This window comes from Suncus etruscus, chromosome 10 (assembly GCF_024139225.1).
Source record: "Suncus etruscus isolate mSunEtr1 chromosome 10, mSunEtr1.pri.cur, whole genome shotgun sequence".
Lineage (NCBI taxonomy): Eukaryota > Metazoa > Chordata > Mammalia > Eulipotyphla > Soricidae > Suncus > Suncus etruscus.
In genome coordinates this window covers 41,304,953-41,325,828 of record NC_064857.1, presented here as the reverse complement: position 1 = coordinate 41,325,828, position 20,876 = coordinate 41,304,953, and the positions used below count along the sequence as shown (strand labels likewise).

At 36.5% G+C, this 20,876-nt stretch overlaps 1 protein-coding gene across 1 annotated transcript in view; it reads right to left on the bottom strand.

Moving 5' to 3' along the window:
* CA8 (carbonic anhydrase 8) overlaps positions 1–20,876 on the bottom strand; it is a 92,021-nt gene that overhangs the window by 49,733 nt on the left and 21,412 nt on the right. The window lies entirely within an intron of this gene.

Sequence of the window (20,876 nt, the reverse complement as noted above, 5' to 3'; positions counted from 1 at the left end):
TGAAAAAATAGACATACTACCTATCCCTGAGGAATATTTTAATAATTAAATAAGGTATAGCATGAGCTTTGCACAAATTTTAACACTGTATCCCCATAACTCCCTAAGAATTGCAAATGAAATGAATTTGTATTAATTCCAGTGCTATGAAACAAAACAAGAGACATAAAGTTTCCAAAAACTATAAACACACTGTATATTCCAAATATTATGAAAAAAGAGAGATCTGATAGGGATGACAACTAAATGAATATATAAAGTCATAGAGAAAAAGTCACCAAACACATCTCTCATGGAACAGGAGAATTCCACCTCCATACACAAACAGATGAGAAGGGTCACTCATTGTTAAGATGAAATCTCTAGGCTTCATGAACAAAGTACTTCCTTATTTATGTAGGTTTGGAAATTTATTTTAAAAGTCACAAGGAACTAATCCAACTCACTTTCCTGGGATTCAAGTGAGCGTCTCTTGCTAACAAGAGGAGCAAGACAATAAGGAAACAAATATAAATAAAAGTGCTTTTAAGAAAATGTTAGGAAATTGGATTTTGACCTAAGACCAAGAAGTTGGTTTCTTTTCCAAAGCTATGACAAAGTTAAATATCACTTTCCTTGATAGGTGGAACTTGTACCAAATATCTTGGGTTCAATAAGGTCAATTAGAAATAAGAAAGGCATCATCAGTGGGTGTGAACCAGGAAAAATAAAAAACTGTAATCTAGACAGGAAATTTAACCTACATTTACCTGACAACGTACTTCAATTTTGTGTCCCTCATACTGATTTATGAGGGGAAAACACATCTGAAACACTATGATTACATTTTGAAGATAATCCAAATGTTTAGTCAACAATGGCCCTTACAAGTTCTGAAGCAGACACAGGAACATGAGTTACAAATGAGGACTTCATGTATGTGCAGGCTTGCCTAAGAGCAGGCTAGCCTTTCCAGGATGGGCTAGTGTCTCTGTTTCAGAATGTATCTCCTGCTGTCATAGTCACATTTGCCTAACAAGTACAAATGCTACACTCACAACACCTTTAGCACCTGAGTCAGTTTAACCATTCTCCAAAAACTCATTCAATTTCAATATAAAAAAATGTTCTGTTAAACATGATTAAAAGTTTATTAGGGATAGAGGACTTGCCTTTTACACAACCAACTAGGAGTTCAATCTCTGGCATCCCATATGGTCCCCCAAGTACCTTAGGAGTAATTCCTAAGGGCAGAGCCAGGAGTAACGCCTAAATATCTTCAGGTGTGCTACCCAATAAAAGCTCATATAGATAAAAATATTTGCTTTAAGCAGATGAACTACTTTATGAGCAAGACTGTACTTATACTGATAGACACTAAGAAAAGAAAGACCTTCCCTTGCTCAACAGTAAACAATTCAAAAAAATTGGCATCTGAAAGAATAGATATTTTTTTATAGTTCTTTTTTTTTCCTCTGAGTAAAGGTCTTTATATCTTTTTTTTTTTTTTTTTTTTTTTTTTTTTTTTTTTTTTTTTTTGGTTTTTGGGCCACACCCGTTTGATGCTCAGGGGTTACTCCTGGCTATGTGCTCAGAAATCGCCCCTGGCTTGGGAGGACCATATGGGACGCCGGGGGATCGAACCGAGGTCCTTCCTTGGCTAGCGCTTGCAAGGCAGACACCTTACCTCCAGCGCCACCTACCCGGCCCATATCTTTTTTTTTTTTAATTTATTTAAACACCTTGATTACATACATGATTGTGTTTGGGTTTCAGTCATGTAAAGAACACCACCCATAACCAGTGCAACATTCCCATCACCAATGTCCCAAGTCTCCCTCCTCCCCACCCGACCCCCGCCTGTACTCTAGACAGGCTCGCCATTTTCCTCATACATTCTCGTTATTAGGACAGTTCAAAATGTAGTTATTTCTCTAACTAAACTCATCACTCTTTGTGGTGAGCTTCCTGAGGTGAGCTGGAACTTCCAGCTCTTTTCTCTTTTGTGTCTGAAAATTATTATTACAAGGGTGTCTTTCATTTTTCTTAAAATCCATAGATGAGTGAGACCATTCTGTGTTTTTCTCTCTCTCTCTCTCTCTGACTTCTTTCACTCAGCATAATAGATTCCGTGTACATCCATGTATAGGAAAATTTCATGACTTCATCTCTCCTGACAGCTGCATAATATTCCATTGTGTATATGTACCACAGTTTCTTTAGCCATTCGTCTGTTGAAGGGCATCTTGGTTGTTTCCAGAGTCTTGCTATGGTAAATAGTGCTGCAATGAATATAGGTGTAAGGAAGGGGTTTTTGTATTGTATTTTTGTGTTCCTAGGATATATTCCTAGGAGTGGTATAGCTGGATCGTATGGGAGCTCGATTTCCAGTTTTTGGAGCAATCTCCATATCGCTTTCCATAAAGGTTGAACTAGACGGCATTCCCACCAGCAGTGGATAAGAGTTCCTTTCTCTCCACATCCCCGCCAACACTGTTTATTCTCATTCTTTGTGATGTGTGCCATTCTCTGGGGTGTGAGGTGGTATCTCATCGTTGTTTTGATTTGCATCTCCCTGATGATTAGTGATGTGGAGCATTTTTTCATGTGTCTTTTGGCCATGTGTATTTCTTCTTTGTCAAAGTGTCTGTCCATTTCTTCTCCCCATTTTTTGATGGGGTTAGATGTTTTTTTCTTGTAAAGTTCTGTCAGTGCCTTGTATATTTTGGAGATTAGCCCCTTATCTGATGGGTATTGGGTGAATAGTTTCTCCCACTCAGTGGGTGGCTCTTGTATACTGGGCACTATTTCCTTTGAGGTGCAGAAGCTTCTCAGCTTAATATATTCCCATCTGTTAATCTCTGCTTTCACTTGCTTGGAGAGTGCAGTTTCCTCCTTGAAGATGCCTGTAATGTCCTGGAGTGTTTTGCCTATGTGCTGTTCTATATATCTTATGGTTTTGGGTCTGATATCGAGGTCTTTAATCCATTTGAATTTTACCTTTGTACATGATGTTAGGTGGGGGTCTAAGTTCAATTTTTTGCAAGTGGTTATCCAATTGTGCCAACACCACTTGTTGAAGAGGCTTTCCCTGCTCCATTTAGGATTTCCTGCTCCTTTATCAAAAATTAGGTGATTGTATGTCTGGGGAACATTTTCTGAGTATTCAAGCCTATTCCACTGATCTGAGAGCCTGTCCTTATTCCAATACCATGCTGTTTTGATAACTATTGCTTTGTAGTACAGTTTAAAGTTGGGGAAAGTAATTCCTCCCATATTCTTTTTCCCAATGATTGCTTTAGCTATTCGAGGGTGTTTATTGTTCCAAATGAATTTCAAAAGTGTCTAATCCACTTCTTTGAAGAATGTCATGGGTATCTTTAGAGGGATGGCATTAAATCTGTATAATGCCTTGCGGAGTATTGCCATTTTGATGATGTTAATCCTGCCAATCCATGAGCAGGGTATGCATTTCCATTTCCGTGTGTCCTCTCTTATTTCTTTGAGCAGACTTTTATAGTTTTCCTTGTATAGGTCCTTCACATATTTAGTCAAGTTGATTCCAAGATATTTGAGTTTGTGTGGCACTATTGTGAATGGGGTTGTTGTCTTAATGTCCATTTCATCCTTATTACTATTGGTGTATAGAAAGGCCATTGATTTTTGTGTGTTAATTTTGTAGCCTGACACCTTGCTATATGAGTCTATTGTTTCTAGAAGCTTTTTGATAGAGTCTTTAGGGTTTTCTAAGTAGAGTATCATGTCATCTGCAAACAGTGAGAGCTTGACTTCTTCCTTTCCTATCTGGATTCCCTTGATATCCTTTTCTTGCCTAATCGCTATAGCAAGTACTTCCAGTGCTATGTTGAATAGGAGTGGTGAGAGAGGACAGCCTTGTCTTGTGCCAGAATTTAGAGGGAAGGCTTTTAGTTCTTCTCCATTGAGGATAATATTTGCCACTGGCTTGTGGTAGATGGCCTTCACTATATTGAGAAAGATTCCCTCCATTCCCATCTTGCTGAGAGTTTTGATCAAGAATGGGTGTTGGACCTTATCAAATGCTTTCTCTGCATCTATTGATATGATCATGTGGTTTTTATTTTTCTTGTTATTGATGTTGTGTATTATGTTGATAGATTTACGGATGTTAAACCAGCCTTGCATTCCTGGGATGAAACCTACTTGATCGTAGTGGATGATCTTCTTAACGAGGCATTGAATCCTATTTGCCAGGATTTTGTTGAGGATCTTTGCATCTGCATTCATCAGCGATATTGGTCTGTAATTTTCTTTTTTTGTAGCATCTCTGCCTGGTTTAGGTATCAAGGTGATGTTGGCTTCAAAAAAGCTATTTGGAAGTGTTTCTGTTTGTTCAATTTCATGAAAGAGTCTTGCCAAGATTGGCAGTAGTTCCTCTTGGAAAGTTTGATAGAATTCATTAGTGAATCCATCTGGACCTGGGCTTTTGTTTTCCGGCAGACATTTGATTACTGCTTTAATTTCATCAATGGTGATGGGGGTGTTTAGATATGCTACATCCTCTTCCTTCAACTGTGGAAGATTATAAGAGTCCAAGAATTTATCCATTTCTTCCAGGTTCTCATTTTTAGTGGCGTAGAGTTTTTCAAAGTAGTTTCTGATTACCCTTTGAATCTCTGTCATATCAGTAGTGATCTCTCCTTTTTCATTCCTGATACGAGTTATCAAGTTTCTCTCTCTCTCTTTCTTTGTTAGGTTTGCCAGTGGTCTATCAATCTTGTTTATTTTTTCAAAGAACCAACTTCTGCTTTCATTGATCTTTCGGATTTTTTTTTTGAGTTTCCACTTCGTTGGTTTCTGCTCTCAGCTTTGTTATTTCCTTCTGTCTTCCTATTCTTGGGTCCTTTTGTTGAGCATTTTCTAGTTCTATTAGCTGTGTCATTAAGCTACTCAGGTAAGCTCCTTCTTCCTTCCTGATGTGTGCTTGCAAAGCTATAAATTTTCCTCTCAGTACTGCTTTTCCTGTGTCCCATAAGTTCTGATACTTTGTGTCTTTATTGTCATTTCTTTCCAGGAACCTTTTGATTTCCTCCTTGATTTTATCTCGGACCCACTGGTTATTGAGCATTAGGCTGTTTAACTTCCAGGTGTTAAAATGTTTCTTCTGAGTCCCATTGGAGTTCACAAATAATTTCAGAGCCTTGTGGTCAGGGAAGGTAGTCTGTAAAATTTCTATCCCCTTGATATTATGGAGGTATGTTTTATGTGCCAGCATGTAGTCTATCCTGGAGAATGTCCCATGTACATTGGAGAAGAATGTGTATCCAGGTTTCTGAGGATGGAGTGTCCTATATATAACCACTAGGCCTCTTTCTTCCATTTCTCTCCTCAGGTCTAGTATATTCTTGTTGGGTTTCAGTCTGGTTGACCTATCCAGTGTTGACAAAGCCGTGTTAAGGTCCCCCACAGTTATTGTGTTGTTATTGATATTATTTTTCAGATTTGTCAACAGTTGTATTAAATATTTTGCTGGCCCCTCATTCGGTGCATATATGTTTAGGAGAGTGAATTCTTCCTGCTCTATGTACCCCTTGATTAATATAAAATGTCCATCTTTGTCCCTTACAACCTTCCTGAGTATAAAGTTTGCATTATCTGATATTAGTATGGCCACTCCAGCTTTTTTATGGGTGTTGTTTGCTTGGATAATTTTTCTCCAGCCTTTTATTTTGAGTCTATGTTTGTTCTGACTATTCAGGTGCGTTTCTTGTAGGCAGCAGAAGGTTGGATTGAGTTTTTTGATCCATTTAGCCACTCTGTGTCTCTTGACTGGTGCATTTAGTCCATTGACGTTGAGAGAAAGAATTGTCCTGGGATTTAACACCATCTTCATTTTGAAATTTGGTGTGTCTTTTGGGTAGTCTTGTCTTAGATTAGGTCTTTCAGTTTTTCTCTTAAAACTGGTTTTGTGTCTGTGAAGTTTCTGAGCTGTTTATTGTCTGTGAAACCATGTATTCTTCCGTCAAACCGGAAAGTGAGTTTTGCTGGGTATAGTATTCTGGGTGAAGCATTCATTTCATTCAGTCTTGTCACAATATCCCACCACTGCTTTCTGGCATTGAGTGTTTCTGGTGACAGGTCTGCTGTAAATCTCAGGGAAGCTTGCTTGAACGTGATTTCCCCTTTTGATCTTGCTGTTTTCAGAATTCTGTCTCTATCTGTGGGATTTGTCATTGTGACTAGGATGTGTCTTGGGGTGGTTTTTCTGGGGTCTCTTTTGGTTGGTACTCTTCAGGCATGCAGGATTTGATCACATATATTCTTTAGCTCTGGAAGTTTCTCTTTAATGATGTTCTTGACCATTGATTCTTCCTGGAAATTTTCTTCCTGGGTCTCTGGGACTCCAATGATTCTTAAGTTGTTTCTGTTGATCTTATCATAGACGTCTATTTTCGTCTGTTCCCATTCTTTGACTAATTTTTCCATTGTCTGCTCATTTGCTTTAAGTTTTTTGTCCAATCTCTCCTGCTGTATGGAATTGTTATGTATCTCATCTTCCACAGCACCAAGTCTATTCTCAGCTTCTGATACCCTGTCCCAGAGCTTATCCATTTTGTCATTCACTTCGTTTACTGACTTTTTCAGGCTTGTTAATTGATATGTTATTTCAGTTTGGAGTTTTGTGATTTCTGTCTTCATATTTTCTTGGTTCTTATTAGTGTTCTGTTCAACTCGATTCATGGTTTCTTTGAGTTCTTTGAACATATTCCATATTGCTAGTCTAAAGTCCTTATCTGAGAGGTTGATTAGTTGGTTGGCCATTATCTGGTCATCAGAATTGTCCTCTTCATTCTCTATGTCTGATGCTGGCCTGCGTTGTTTCCCCATTGTCACACTTGTATTGTGGGTTTTTCTACGTGTTGTGGTGGTATTCATTGGCTATATGATGCAGGCAGCACACTCCTCTGGCTCCTCCCTTTCTGGATGGGCTGACTTGCCTCTAAGGGAGGGGAGTCCTCCGTGGATGAAGCCTCACACTGGGTCAAATCTTAGGCCCGAGCATGCAACAGAGAAGACAGTCCAGAGAGAAATGTTTGCTTCTGTGATATAGCACTGTTCTTAGTGTGATTTTTCCTTCTTGTTGCAATGGTGTTCTTTCCTTAGAAAGAGTGCAGGGCCGCGCAGCGAAGCGGAGCCAAAGTGCTCCGCTGGAGCCTCTTTTTGCCCCACTCGCAAGAGTTTCACGCAAGAGGACAGTAGACAGTCATATACAGGTCGCACTCACAGTTTTTCACAGTTGGGCCCCACTGGGCAGGCGTACTTTCGTGGATTTTCCCCGCCTGATGTCACACACAGGGAGCCAGCTTTTGCAAAGTCTTGCCGGTTTTCATGCTCTGGAGTCCCTCCCTGAAAATGGCCTCTGGGCGAGCGAGTTTTCTGGAGCCTCTTTTTGCCCCACTCGCAAGAGTTTCACGCAAGAGGGCAGTAGACAGACATATACAGGTCGCACTCACAGTTTTTCACAGTTGGGCCCCACTGGGCAGGCGTACTTTCGTGGATTTTCCACGCCTGATGTCACACACAGGGAGCCGGCTTTTGCAAAGGCTTGCCGGTTTTCATGCTCTGGAGTCCCTCCCTGAAAAGAATCAAAACGTAGCGACTCCGCCGGGACTCGAACCCAAGATATTTTTTATTTTTTGCTTTCTATAATACAATATTTGATACTTCAATTTTGTTTGCTGCTAAGACTTTACAGGAAGAAAAGTTCAAAAAATAAATATTTTTGTGGGAAAACATCAACCATAGTGTGCACTTCATGGCACAACAGTAATCTGGGTCTGTAATGAAATTGAGTATGAACCTTATTGCAAAGTGACTATATGTACCAAGGTGAATAGCCAACTTCTGGTAGCAGAGCTAATAAAAACACATTATTAAAAGGTAAACTAGGTTGCAGAGAACAGAGGACAGTTTCCTGGTATGTGCATGGCCTAGATTAGATCCCAGCACCATGGGATCTAATGGTCCCTCAAGTACCACTCGGAATAATCCTTGAGCACAGAGCCAAGTATCTACCTCCATAACTGTGACTAAAAAAAATAAAAGAAAAGAATAAATTTTAAAAAGTTAATGACACATTATTAAAATATTTATTTAGTACTTATTAGTCAAATAATCCTCAGACAGCAAAGTTTTCAAAGTAATTTTAGAAGCCACATCTTATGAAGTAAAATGTCACTTTTCCTGTCACTGGTTGTTTCTTCTTTAGTTAAATTAAGTTGACATCCCTCCCACTCCCATTCATCTTCTCTTTCCTCCATGAAGACAATTGCATTTATATAGCAAAAAGCCAAGAGCTTATAGGAAGCCTACGCCACTTCCGAGCTCCATCTGGGGAACTGCGACAAGGAGAGTCTTTGAAATGACTGTTTCAGAAACCTTTGTGGGCAGACATCCTGGCTAGTGATTTATGAGGGGAGTGTCACTGCAGGGTGAAATGAAAAGACTTCTGGGAAAATGTTTTCTTGTTCTACAGAGACAATCATAAGATTGGCAAAACTATGAGCATAACTTCTATAGTTAATGACCTGGCAGTATTAACTAGACCTGATCTATCCTATAACATTTAAATATGTGTTTGTGGAAAGGGCAACTCCTCATAGGTGCTCTATTCTAGCACATCATAGTTGAATAAAAGTCAAATATCTCTCAATGGTTGAAATATATATACTTTCAAAACTTCATGTATTGAAAGTGAACAAAATAAAAGTGCTGACCACAATGCAAATAAATCATTAAACATAATTCAATGGAAAACTTCTAGACACAGCTAACAAATACTGTATGATTCAATTTATATACAAGGCCAAACATGCAAAACTTATCTACGGTGTTTAAAGTTAAGCACATAACTAGCCCTGAAAAACAGTGAAGAGAACTTTTACAATATTGTTTATGGTCTGTTTATTAATCTGAATGATTGGTTTTATAACTATGCTCATTTTGTGAAAATGTGATGCACTTAACATTTGTAATTGGGCATTTTATATATATTTTATTAGTTAGCTATAAAATTTTAAATGAAAATAAAAGAGAACAAACAGTGAAGAAAATAAATGACAATTTGGACTATCTAAATCAAAATTTGAAGGGCTTCAAGCAACATCATAAGGTAAAAATACAGCACAGATTTCTAGCCCTAAGACTGTATGGATTTCTAGGCATCACCAGGAGTGACCCTCTGAACAATAAGCTAGGAGTGTCCTTTTTGTTTGCTTGCTTGTTTGTTTGTTAATATTTTTATTTAATTACCATGGTTACAAAATGTTGTAATTGGGTTTTAGCCATAAAATGCATGCACATCTTCACCAGTGCAATTTTCCTGCTGCCAATGTCCACCATTTTCTTCCTCCTCCATCCCCTTTCTACCAGTCTTTGAGACAGGCATTGTATTTCTCCATCATTGTCATGATAGTTGTTAGTGTAGTTATTTCTCAAACTAAACTTACCACTCTTTGAGGTAAGCTTCATATCATGGGCTGTTCCTTCTGACCCTCATCTCTATTGTCTCTGGGTATTATTACCATACTTCTTTTTATTTTATTTAAATCTCACAAATGAGTGAGACTATTTTGTGTCTACCTCTCACCCTCTGAACAGCCTTGAGCACTGTCAGTTTAGATCTCTCAAGTCCCAAAATTATAATAATTCATACAACAAGAGAAAGTATGTCTAAAATATGTATTTTTAATTCATACTTGTATCTAGAATATATAAATTCCTATACCTCTACAAGAAATAAGGAAAATAGCTAATTTTAAGTAAATACAAAATTTAAACATAATGATATGTGAGTAGTCAATAAGCATATAATTAAACTCAACATGACTGTTATGAAAATACAAATCTGAAGCACAATAAGATGCCATTTCAGGGGCTAGAGCGATAGCACAGCTGATCCATATGGTCCCACAGCATCCCATATGGTCCCCTGAGCCTGCCAGAAGTGATTTCTGAACAAAAAGCCAGGAATAACCTCTAAGCACAGACTAGGGTGGTCCAAAACAAAACAAAACCCACTAAAATGCTTGTGACTATCAAGACAGAATATGGAGAAACCAGAGCATTCAAACACTGCACATTAAGATTATGAAATGTTTCAGACACTTTGAAAAACAAATGATCAATCTCCAAAATTTAAAGGATTACCATACAATCATCAGGTGTATAATGCCCCCAAATAAAAACATACATTCATACCCCAAAAATACACAAATTTTTATAAATATTTATCATTAATAGTCAAAAGAAGCATACTAAGTATCAATCAACTAATGAATGAATAAATAAAATGTGGCATATCCATTCAAGGTAATATGGACAATAAAAAGGCAATAAGATATTATACAGTTTACAATACAAGCGAATAAATTTAGGAAGCATAATGCCAATTGACAATTAGCCTGTCAGGAGCGATAGCACAGAGGAAGGGCATTTGCCTTGCAAGCAGATGACCCAGGAAGGACCTGGGTTCGATCCCCATATGGTCTCCCCAAGCCAGGAGCAATTTCTGAGCTCAGAGCCAGGAGTAACCCCTGAGCATCACTGGGTGTGTTCCAAAAACAAACAAACAAACAAAAATGTTAAAAGTATCACATCATTGCATAATTACATATACATATAAAATATGTAGAACATGCAAATCTATAGAGATAAATAGCAACCTAATGATTGCCTAGAACCAGAGATAAGGAGGAAAAGATAGTTTCTTTTCAGAGCAATAAAAGTCTTCTGAAACTAACTTGTACTGGTGAAATACTATAATTAGTTTAAAGCATCAAATTGTATATTTTGCATGAAGTTTATGGTAAATAATTTATCTTATTAATACAAATTTGTATGCTGAAGTAAATAAGCTTGGAATTGCATGCGTTGTTTTTTGTTTTCAAGGTTTTTTTGGCCATCAGACAGTACTCAAGGCTTACTTATGGCTCTGCAGTCAGGAATTATTTCTGGTGGGGATCAGGGTTCGAGGAGTCGAATCTAGGTCAGCCACATGCAAGACTTTACACACTGTTCTATCTCTCCTAATCCTGTCTTGACTTCTTGAGATGTGAAAGAAAAAATTTATTACCTATCATGTGTGTCTTTATAATTTTCCTAAAACCAAGAAAAAGTGTGACATTTCTTAAATCAAATCTGTCAGGTCCATGTTAACATAAGTAACAAAGAAATATTCCATTTGAGGGCCCGGAGAGATAGCACAGCGGTGTTTGCCTTGCAAGCAGCCCATCCAGGACCAAAGGTAGTTGGTTCGAATCCCGGTGTCCCATATGGTCCCCCGTGCCTGCCAGGAGCTATTTCTGAGCAGACAGCCAGGAGTAACTCCTGAGCACAGCCGGGTGTGACCCAAAAACCAAAAAAAAAAAAAAAAAAAAAAAAGAAATATTCCATTTGAGTAACAAAATAGTTCTAAGGAAAAAAACAAAATGGATTCTATGGCAATTCAAATTTTGACTTTTAATAAACAAAATGTAATATTTCATGAAAATTAAGCTATTTCCAGGCAAAAGTGGACTGAAATTTCTACTTTAATATAGTGTTTTTATAAAAAAATATTCTAAGACAATTCACATATTTTATAAAACTGAAATTTAAAGATATGAACACTATAAATCAATGATCTATAAGTTGAAAATATATCATTAGCTACGAAAGTTTTAAGATATAAGCAAATCCTAAATATCTTATACAAACAATATTTTAACAAACAGACAATGGTTTATATTTTTAGTTTATTACTGAGATTAGTAACTTACTAAGATTCAAAAATAATTAGTGCAGTTGATAAAGAAAACATATACAACTAATATAGGTATAATCATCATATGAAAGTCAAAGTTTTTCCTAAACCATATCATTATTTAGAATAGGTAATATAATTTCCCCTTGGTATAATACTACATAATTAGGCTTAGTAGGGAAGATTTCCCATTATTTAAATACTCGTAAATAGTTGAACTAGGATATCCAATTTAAATTACAACAGCCATTCCATGACACTAGATGAAAAGATACCATGTTACTCTGTTAACTTACTAACTCACTCAAATTTAGTAAATAATAATTAATAATAATAATAATAATAATAAGTAAATAATACCCAAGTTTCAAAAATACTAGTTTTTCCATTTTCTTCTGAATTACACATTTGCCTTTTCATCTCCTTTCTAGGCTTTTCCACTGAGATAACTAGCAATTAGTAACTCAAGATATATTAAATGTCAGAAGCTCTGAACATTCTTTCCACATTTTTCTAACACTTCTTGATCTCTGTCAAGTCTATTATCCCAGTTAATAAAAGAACATAGAATAATCCACTGAATATCAATTCTAGTTATTAATATGATTTCCTAAAGGGCACAGTATCCTCTTATTAATAAAATCCTCTGATAATTGGAAGAAATAACCTAGAAAGGAAGTTATTTTTGTATATTTGAAACACTAAACTGCCTGCAATATAAACAGAGGAGCCCAGTAAATATATTGCAAATGAATAAAAAATTAATAACTTAAATGCTGAACAATGTAAAATAAAATATACACATATGACATCTGACCTACAAAAAATAGGCACTCACAAAAAGTAGTGAAAAACTTAGCATTCAAGGACTACTATTCTTTGTCCCCAACATACCACTCTAAATATAACTCTTGATACTTCATTTTCAGGTTCCTAAACCACAACTATAATACTATAAAAAAAAAAACCATATTCATAGCCCAGGGAATATAGAGGTTACAGAGGGTAGTTTGCTTGCCTTGTATGAGCCAACCAATTTGGTCCTGAACACTATATAGGGTTTGCCTGAGCACCAAAAAGATTGATCCCGAGAGCAAAGCCAGGAATAAGACTTGAATACCCTCTCAAAAATAAACTATATTTAATTTTTACATATAACATGCTATATTTTAAAACATTGAATTTATTCAATTACTACAAACTGAGGGGTCTGGAGTACAGCAGGTAGAGCATTTTTGCCAACTAGAAGTTCAATCTTCAGCAACCCAGATAATTTTCCTAGTCTGTCAAGGGTGATCCCTGGGTGCAAAGTCAAAAGTAAGTCTGAGACTGTTAAGTGTGACCAAAACCCGCCTTTCTATAAGAAAGATGAAAAGGAGCTGGAGTGATAGCACAGCATTTGCCTTGCACACAGTCAATCCAGGACAGACCTGGGTTCGATCCTTGGTATCCCATATGCCATCCCTGGAGCCTGCCAGGAGCGATTTCTGAGAGCAAAACCAAGAGTAACCCCTGAACACTGCTTAATGTGCACCCCCCGAAAAAGAAAAAGGAAAGAAAGAAAGAAAGAAAGAAAGAAGGAAGGAAGGAAGGAAGGAAGGAAGGAAGGAAGGAAGGAAGGAAGGAAGGAAGGAAGGAAGGAAGGAAGGAAGGAAGGAAGGAAGGAAGGAAGGAAGGAAGGAAGGAAGGAAGGAAGGAAGGAAGGAAGGAAGGAAGGAAGGAAGGAAGGAAGGAAGGAAGAAAGAAAGAAAGAAAGAAAGAAAGAAAGAAAGAAAGAAAGAAAGAAAGAAAGAAAGAAAGAAAGAAAGAAAGAAAGAAAGAAAGAAAGAAAGAAAGAAAGAAAGAAAGAAAGAAAGAAAGAAAGAAAGAAAGAAAGAGAAAGTTAAATTATGACAAAATGCTGTAGAGAAATAGAGATGAAACATGGATTAAAGTCCAGGTTAGCTTTGCTAATTATGGGACATTAGCCTAGAAACCCAAAGGTGCTGAGAAAGCAAGCTACATGCCTCTCTGAGAAAGAATATTCTTGACAGAGGAGAGAACTAGGGCAAAGTCCTGCAGGTAGTTTGACATCTCTGTCCTACTTCTGTCTCAGTAGCTGGCAACATGCCTAGAACTTTTCCATATACTTGTTTATGTTTATTTAAGGTTCAATATAGGCCAGCCAGGTCTGCTAGAAACTAGACCAAACATTCCTAGAACTTACCTTTGAGCTTAACTGTACGAAATTCTTAACCAGTTTCAAAATCAGCATGACAATATAGCAGACTTTTACTTCACTCCTCCAATTCCCTCTCTCTCCTGGCACTCTTATGTCATCCAACACATAATGTTTCCAAGTCTTCCACTTATGCATTTTTAACAAGTATAAGGTATCAAAGCCAGAATTTTATACACACAAAATTCTAATACTGAGCTTGATACACAGACTCTAAATTTCAATATAATTTTGTTTTATTTTCTCATAGGCAAACAATCTCTAGAGGAGAGAAAGCAATATAAGCAACTCACCAACAAACTCACCTGAGGAAAATATCTCTACAAATGTATAGCCTTAATTCCAATATAAAATAAACCTTGATCAAACACATTTTTTTTTACTAGCATTAAGCTCAAGATCAGCCAGAAAACAGTGAAATTGGGAACACGTATCAGGAACAGCATCTCAAGTCTGATAAGTGAGTTCAGAACAATGCCTCTTGATAAAAAATCTGTAATATTTTGTACTCTGTAACAAGGTGAACTAGAGATAATTTTAAAACAGTATTCAAAATATTTCCACTGCCAAGTGAGTCAAATTTTGAATAGAATTTTAATTATTTAAGAACTATACCTGAATCAGCTTATTAAAAATGAAACCCAGAAATTATCTTTGGTTATATCTAGCTTTAAAATGACTAGCCCAAGCTGAAGTAGAGAATGGGGTAAAACCCACACAAGTAAATTAGGAAAAATAAATCTAATTCCTACAGATTCTTCAAACTCATAGCTGCCTGTGTCCCTAACTCCTAGAAAGAGGAAAACTAACAGGTACAATGAGGAAGCTGGCAGAAATTTCAGTCCCAAACTGAAAAAAATATACCAACTTCCTTTGCAGATGTCCAGCTTTGACTGGTCTCTTGCTAGTGCCACATGACACAGAATTTTAAAGGGTAAGTGAGAGAATTTTTTAGAGCTAATCTAATTAACAGGAAATAACTTCTTCCCTGTTCCTGATTCCCATAAAGGATTTTCTCTGAACAAAGCTGGCCTTCCTCTGCACTCCTTCAACTAATGTCTCCCTCTCTATTTCCCCCTCTTTTGAAATCTGAGCTACCTTTAGACCACAGACTAATAAACCCTACCAAACAACCCTCCTCAACTCCCTCCCTCCTACCACTGACTGTCACTGAGAGAGGGGACCCCTTGGACCCCACTCCAAGCTTTATCTTTTGTGTGGTTCTGTCTACAAAAGAGAAAGTTTTAATCTGTCTAGTAATTTTAATAATGCCACATTTCCTAACATGTTCAGGCTCAAACTGAAATGGAAGAATTATTTTATTGGATTTCTTCAGAGAACTCACCCATTTCCAGTTCCCAATGAACATCCATGGGAAATCCATTAACTCTGAAACCAAATAAATTGGTTCCACTGAATAAACTTTCATCCAGGGCACTAAGTGATTTGTTAAACTGAGTTTAGAGAATGTACTTGCCTTGGGGTCCAAGTGTAAAATTTGGGGTTCCTATGAACATAATTGTCTTTTTGTAGTTATTTATATTTAATAATTTAAAAATCTGGATTTCTTTTTTTCCTACGCATTTCAAGTCTTCTTAAAAAGCAAAGCTAATAATGCCCTAACGTGCTTTTGAAAAGTATATAAAGTAAATGCGAAGTCAATTTAATAATAATAGCTTCTACTACTGAATAACATATTCAGTGTATGTTACTTCCATTAGAACAGCACTAATTTTAACAATCCCCTACTACATTTCACAAGGACTTGTATAACAGTATTGTCTTTACTGACCATTGAAAGACTGAAAATAAAGAAAACAGGAATAAATACCATCAATAGGAATCAATTGTGATTACTATAGAACAATGTACATGGCCAGAGAAATCTGCCTCCTAAGGACTGTAGGACCTTTTCAATTCAATTTCTCATAAGATTTGAGGTGGCAGATTATTTCTCAATTGTTTGATGAGTTTTGGTGTATAAAACCTTATGAAGTGAAAAGGAAAAATCATATTCAAGCACAACAAAGCAATGCAAAGAACGAAATTATTTTACGACCATCAGTGTGTTGTGTTAACCTGTCACCCAAAAGATAGATAAATTTTAACAAAACTTTTTGCTTTCATACAGGTTAAGATCTGGCCAAGTTAAAAACTCTTTTAGGGCTTGAGAGAAATTACAAGCATTTTTCTTTGCCAGTTCAACCTTACATTTTCCCAAAGCATCACCAGGAGTGATTCCTGTAGCCCAAAACCTCTCTCCAAACACTCCTTTAAGATGCTTCAATTCAATCAAAACTGTTATCATATTATTACTCCTACCCAGGAAATATTATTTTTACTATTTTCAAAACGATGATAATTATTGATAGTAAACAGTAAGATACTTATTATCTTAATCTGGAAAGAATTACTTGTCTTTCATTATAAATAAGCTGATAATAGGAATTTTATTGCAAAGGATCAGGGACATAATCCTGGATTAGGGCACTTGCCTTGCTTATAGCCAATCCCAATTATATCCCTAATACTGCATTTGGTTCTTTAACACTGCCAGGAGTGATCTCTAAGCACAGAATCATTAGTAACCCCTGAGCACCGTAAAATACAAAAACACACACACACACACAAAAAAAACTAAATTTGGAAAATTCAAATATGATTCGTGTTTACAAGATGAAAACAAGTTGAGATGGGTTAGAGAACCATGGAGAGAACATGTATTCCTGAAAATTAAAATTATGAAGAAGGAAAACAGAAATGACATGTTTTATCAAGCTGGTTTGGTCAAAGAGCTGGTTTGGTCAAAGGCAGTGACTAAAGAGATAATAGAGAGAATATTTGTCTTGTCCCCATCTGATCTGATTTCAATTCCTGGAATCCTATATGGACCCCTAAGGACTTCAAGGTAGTGATTCCTTAATGCAGAGCCAGGAGTAAGCCCTGGGCACTAATGAGTATAGCCCAAATGCAAAAAGGAAAGTCAAATAAAATAAAATAAAATAAAACAAAATAAAATAAAAAGCTAATGTGAAATTGAAGCTGTAGCAGCGACTACATTGAAACACTGGCTCCAAATAATAACAAATGTTATTGATAATTATTTCTATACCTGTATTCATAATTTGAAATTTTTCAAGAGAGCTGAGAAAATAGCACAAGTGAGAAAACAATAAACTCAGCATGTTCTCGGACCTTAGCTTGCTCCCAGTCACACATGGCCTCCTAAGCACTGCTGGGAGTATAGAAACCAAGAAATTTAAAATAATATTTTTAAATAGCAAAAGCACCTCACTCTGCAATAATCATCTCACCCCCTGCTTCTAGACAATTCTACTTGAAGTTTCTCTTTCTCCTCTTTAACCGTGTTTCAAGAGCCAATATTCATGGCCTCATAAAAAAAAAAAAGAAAAGAAAAGAAAAGAAGAGAAAAGAAAAGAAACCACCTTATTTTAACCCTCACACCACTAATGTACTCAACAGGATCTCGTACTAATCTTTTTTTTTTTTTTTTTTTTTTTTTAGTTTTTGGGCCACACCCGGCTGTGCTCAGGGGTTACTCCTGGCTGTCTGCTCAGAAATAGCTCCTGGCAGGCACGGGAGACCATATGGGACATCCGGATTTGAAACAACCACCTTTGGTCCTGGATCGGCTGCTTGCAAGGCAAACGCCACTGTGCTATCTCTCCAGGCCCGATCTCATACCAATCTTACCTGGAATAACCAATCCAAGGATTTTACAAGGAACTGTTTCAGGGAGAATCAATTAAGACTATAAATATTATTTGCCACCTATTTTGGAAAAAGTCAGTAACTCCAGTATTTGAAATATAAATATTTCTGTGGAAACAAAACCTTACTACCAAAATTAAAGCTTACTCAAAACAGATCATTACCTGTGCTTAATGGACTGGCACAATTAAAAAACCACCAGGTAGCAAGAAACATCTAACACTTGGTCTGGAAATTATATTTGCTGCAGAGCAAATCACTGACTCACCTAATCTCATGACACTTTTCCAGGGCTATAAATTCTGCCACAAGCAAAGCCACTAAGTGTCCCACACAGAGTTGCTGACTGCCAAATTACCCCCACATTCCCCTAAAATTTCTAATTGCCCAAGCATTCCTTTGAGGTCTGGTGGATAAAAAAAAAAAAAAAAAAAAAAAAAAAACACCTTTTATTCCCAAATTAAAGTCGAGGAAAAGGCCCATTACAGTTAGTCTTTTCTCCTCATCCTTCCTCCAGAGTTTAATCCTGTAGGCTTGTTTGGGACTCTCGCTGCTCTTTGATGTGTTCTAATATGAACTCTTCTGTCCCATATTAGGAGAGGAGACTAGTAGCCAAAAGTTGAACCATGGGCCAAAACTTTTCAAGACAGTGCATCAAGGAGAGAAGAACCCTAAGAGACACTGTCTGTCTTAGCAGGGTCTTAAAATAGATATATTGAAATATATCTTAAATATATATATATCTTAAAATATATAAGATATATCTTAAAGTATATCTTAAAATATAGTTCTCTAGAAATAAATAAATAAATAAAATATAACTCTTATTGTCTTAATTATCCTATTCCTCACTCCTCCATACTGCTATTTGGAGAATCTTCCCCCTCCTTCTTTAACATATTTAATATTTTACTTTGATTTATATGTATCTCTATTGTTTTCTATAGAAACATACATAGGAGCACTTAGGGGGGCTGATAGAGGAGCATGCGTTGTCAGGGATCAAACTCACTTACTAGGAACATACTCTACTATTTGAGTCATATTCCAGGCCCAAAGTTTGAATCGATTTCAAATGAAAGCAATATCCTTTCAAAGTGTTTTCTATTGGAATTAATGTTCACTGAAAATAACTACTGTAACTTCTGTCTTTAAGAAATATATATCATTTCTGTAAATTATATAGTAGTAATTCCTATAAAAGTTCCTAAAAAAGAGGAATTGGGTGTAATATGTGACCATGAACAATTCCTTAAGTATATATGGAGTGAGAGAAAAAGAATACTGGAATCCAGCCCTCTAGAACATTAGGCTACAAATCACAGAATCTGTTTTTTGGAAGAGATAAAAACCAAATTTACATCAAACTTACATCCAGGACCTCTCTGGAATTCCAACCTGATAACTTAGCAGTAGATAAATGATGGGGTGAAAAGTTGAGAACACTCTTCAGAATCTATCAACAACTCAAGGTTGTTAAAACAAACTGTCACAGACTGAATGATATAAAAAGCTAGCCTTTTCTTCTCACAGTTCCAGTGTCTGGTGAGTCCTAGATGTTGAACCTGAAGAAAGCCACTTCTGGTTTGCAGGTGGCAACCTTCTCATTCTGTCCTCACATTATAGAGAGCAGAGGGAAAAAACTCTCTCTCTCTCTCTCTCTCTCTCTCTCACTCTCTCTCTCTCTCTCTCTCTCTCTCTCTCTCTCTCTCTCTCTCTCTCACACACACACACACACACACACACACACACACACACCTCAATTCCATTAATGAGGAATGGTTCTACCTTCATGACTTCTATAAATTTTATTTACCTTTCAAGGGTTCCACCTCTCAATATTATCATATTGAATAGAGTCTATGAGCAGACGGGACATTTCTCCTTTTTTGTATATTTTCTATTTTTTTATTTTCTGTTTTTTTAAATAAATTCTAATTGAATAACCACAAGAAACAGTAACAAAGTCGTTCATGATTACATTTCAGTCATGCAATGTCTAACACCCATCCTTTCACCATTACATGTTTCCTGCCACCAATATCCCCAATTTCCCTCCCACCTTCTTCTCTCTGCCCTTCACTCTGCCTGCCATCCTGTCAGACATTTATATTTATATATATATATATATATATATATATATATATTCCTCCTACCTCTTTCTCTCTTCTCTCCTTCTTTATCTCTCTCACACACACATGCACTTCTTTTTTTTCTTTTAGACACCGTTTTGCAGTATTGTCACTGATGGGCTATCCTATTCAGAGTGATCATTTCAAAGATCATCATGGTAGTGTCTGTCTTCTCTGCACTAACTTCACTACCCTACTCTTTGTGGCAAACTTTCTACCATGAACCAATTCTCCTGGCCCTTGTTTCCATTAACTTTGGGTATTATTATTATGTATATATACATATATTATATGTCATAATATAACATATTATTATGTTTTTATATCTCACTTACATATGAGTGTGAAAATTTTATGTCTATCCCTATCTCTCTCTGACTCATTTTGCTCAGCATAATACTCTCCATATCCATCCATGCATAAATTCAAAAATTCATCAAAGTATAAATTCACCCATGTACAAATTTCATACTTCATTTTTTTCTAATAGCTGTATGGCATCCATTGTGTAAATATATTACAGTTTGTTTGGCAATCATCTATTCTCTGGGAACTTGGGTTGTTTCCAGATTCTGGCTATTGTGAATAGTGTTGCAATGAACATAAAAGTGCAGATGCCTAATATACTCTAAGTCTAAGGTATATTCCCACTAGCAGTATTGCTGGGTCATATGGGAGTTCAATTTCTAATTTTTTGAGGAATGTCCATATTATTTTCCAAAAATGCTGAACCAATTTACATCCCCACCAATAGTGAATGAAAGTCCCTTTCTCCCCACGTCCATGTCAGTACTGGTTGTTCTTATACATTTCAGTGGACATAACATTTCTGTCCACAAGAGAAGCAATGAGAAAGATACACTATGTACTAACAATGTCAATCATTTCATGAGAACAAAGCCAGAGATACAAGCTTTTAAGTACACTTAGCACATTGAGAGATAAAATATATTTATTCTGCTTAAGGAAGAGACTAAAAAAAGTCCCGTAGAGGGAAAATGATATTACAAGTAGATATAAAAGAAGAAATAAA